Source organism: Adiantum capillus-veneris, chromosome 22, assembly GCF_014529385.1.
Source record: "Adiantum capillus-veneris isolate H3 chromosome 22, ASM1452938v2, whole genome shotgun sequence".
Lineage (NCBI taxonomy): Eukaryota > Viridiplantae > Streptophyta > Polypodiopsida > Polypodiales > Pteridaceae > Adiantum > Adiantum capillus-veneris.
The window spans coordinates 709,782-713,126 of NC_140952.1; positions in this window are offsets into that span (position 1 = coordinate 709,782).

Below are 3,345 nucleotides of genomic sequence, written 5' to 3' on the forward strand. Positions count from 1 at the left end.
TGCCATGAAGGCTAGTCCACCATTAACGAGCAAATTTTTAAAAGTGCATTGCTACATGATGTTGCTTGGAGGATTCAGTGAAGCCCTCATCTCCAAAGGCCACATCAAATTGTTGGATGAAGGCCAATACTTTGTCAGTAGCACCAAAGGTGCCATCATATGTAAGAAAAGAGATACTTTGTCCTCCCTCTTTGAACTTCTTAAGCTCGTGGGACCTTTTCCAAACAAGGTAGGATTTGCTATGTCCTCTCCTCTGCCCAATGACCTTTCCAAAGCTTACAAGCACAAGCACCATAAGACTTGCCAAAAGAAGAGCAAAAGTTGCCGTTTTGGATTTCCACGTTTTCCCATGCCATTCACAACTATTATCCGGCAAGGAATACTTGAGGCGAACATAGCTAGACAAGGTAAGGTTTACTTGCAACATGTTGGAAGACAACTCAGTCAAATTAATTTACAAAATGTGAAGATGGCTAGAACAAGTACAACTCTCCATGGATCAGTACTTGCTTGCATTGCAAGCAACTATCTCGGGACCCACTATTTTCCTCAAGCACAAACCAAGCGATATATTGATGGAAGCAAAGCGAACCCCGAACCCCGACGGCCTCTAAAACATCGGGGACCGAATAGTGCGCCTCGAGCCTGTCATGGTAAAGCAAACAGGGGCACCACCTAGCTTCAGCGGCTAGGACGCAAACAACACACCACCATAACAAAGTTTTCATCCAAGAGAGATGGATGCTTGGGAGTAATGATGAAGAGAAAAGGGAATGAGATCAAGTGAGAGAGAGAGAGAGAGAGAGAGAGAGAGAGAGAGAGTGAGTGAGGGAAGGGGTATAGCGGCTTAGTACTTAGGCACCACAAAAGGATGGCGAATCCACACACCCTTCACACATACACAAGCTCACTCCAAAACACAAGACTAGGTGGCGATTCCGCACACCTCACATGGGAAAAACATTGCAAGAAAACATACTCACAAAACCTCAAGCTTTATTTAGAGAATAAGGCGATGAAATGGGGAGCATAGGGTAAGGGAATGAGAAGGGAGAGAGTGGTAGAGCACATGGCGGATAGGTGGGAGTTGATGGCGAAGACTCGCACGAGGGTTATGGCCATCATCCTTCATTTAGTTGCCCTTCAATTTCCATAGCCAAGGGTGTAGAGGTCATGCTCAAGACAAGCATGGTGATTGCGGTGATGGTGATTGTGTGGGTGTGTGTGTGTGCACTAGGCACACACAGTGCATAGTGTGTTCTTTGGTGATGTTGTGTGTCCTTAGTGTGATGGTGACCCCTCTTTATATAGGGGAGGAGGGGGAAGAAATTCTAGAATTTAGAAATGAAGAAATCATTATCTACATAGGCCATGTGATTGTGGGCCCCACTTGTCTGGCTGTGTGTATATGTGCCAGAACAGCAGTCTCATGAGAGAGAGACTAAGAGAGAGAGATGGGTTGATGAAAAAAAGTGAGAGGTGACATGGAGAATAAAGTAATTACAAGAGGGGAGAGAGGGGAGTGTGTTCAGAGGTGAATCTGTGTGCAGATGTGTGTGAACACAAGAAAAATCAGGTGACCATCGGGTGGGGATGGGTTTGTGGGCACCTTTTTCAGTGAAATTGAGTGTGTGTGTGTGTGTGTGTGTGAGTGTGGGGGAGGTTATTTAGCTACAAGACAAGAGACATGGCACCCTTTAGAGAGAGAGGGGGGTATTTGGGTCATGGGATATGATAGGAGAGAGAAAGAGGGGGTGGGGTATACTATTTTGGAAGATAGGGTAAGTTGCATGTGAGTTAGGGTGCATTATTGGTGAGTTATAATGCATTATTGGGGAGAGGTGGGGTAGCTTGAGGGGAGAGAGAAAGGAGAAAGGACAAGGGGAAGAGAGAGGGGGTTGACCTTTTGAGTGGAGGAGAGGAAAAGGGACACCCGGCGGGGCAACAGTGAAGAAAAAGGAGGCAAGGTGGGGATGGGCTACCCCGCAGGCATGAGGTGGCCTATTTTACCTTTCTTATATATTTACATAATCATACTTTATTTTTTTCTTACTTTATCCAATGCCTTTTATCACTCCCTCCCTAAGAGGGGGTTTTCATGGGGTGGGGACGAGAGAAGAGAGGTATGGGAGCTTGGCTTGTGAAAAGCCCCCATCATTAGCCCTCCCCTTTTGGCTAGAGGCATTGATGTCTCTAGCTCATCTGTTTGATCATTATCGTCGGAGGTGGCGGCTGATGGTGTGTCCTCATCTGGAATGTCAATTGGTGGAGCCTAGTCAAATCGAAGAAAATAAGGTTTAAGTCGCCAACCATTTACCCTGGTTTTATGATGTTTTCCATCAACCTCCATAAGCTGGTAGCTTCCATTGGCATACTTTTTCCTGACGATGAAAGGACCTTCCCATCGGAGTAGGAGTTTCTTATCCTTGCGCGTGTCGAAGCGATTGTCGTAGCGGAGCACCAACATTCCTTTCTTCAATTCTTTTTTCCGGAGATGCTCGTTAAAGCTAAGCCGTCTATGCTCTGCTTGTGCTGCATAATAATTTATTGCTTCTTCTCTGTCCAGCTGCAGTCTTTCCAAGTTGATGATGTGATCTCTCAAATGCATGTTGGGCTGTTGAAGCTGGCTTGCCATTACTCTGAGACTTTGTAGTTACCAAATACTAGATGATACGGTGTGAATCCCAAGGACGTACGAAATGAAGTTCTGTAGGCCCATAAAGCTGGTAGTAGATACTTATCCCAGTCTCCAGGATGATTGTTCACCTGCTTGGTAATAATTTTAGAAACCATTCCATTTACCTTTTCAACTAGGCCATTACATTGAGGGTAATATGGTGAAGAGTGCCTCCTTGTAATGCCCAGTTTCTGCATTAATTCTCCTACCAAGTCTGCTCTGAAATCTGGCCCTCTATCAGAGATGATCTCTAAAGGTGTGCCAAACCTACAGCATATGTGCTCATAGATAAATTTAGCTACCTCTATCGCTGTGATTCTAGTGGTGGATGTAGCCTCTGCCCATCTAGTCATGTAGTCGACCCCCATGATAATGTAGAATTTTCTTGAGTTGGCCCTAGGTAATGGCCCAATGGCATCGATACCCCATTTTTCAAATGGGCCATATGAGAGAATAGGTGTCTGTGGTTCAGGCATAAGTGACCTAGTGCCGGCCTTTTGACACAACTTACACGTTTTGCACCAATGGTGTACATCACGGTTGAGGCTAGGCCATATGAAGCCTGCCTGCAAGATTTTCCTACTTGTTATGTCTAGGGCAAAGTGACCACCACAAACCCCGTCGTGACAACTAGCAATTACTCCCGTGATTTCCTGAGAGAGAGGGAC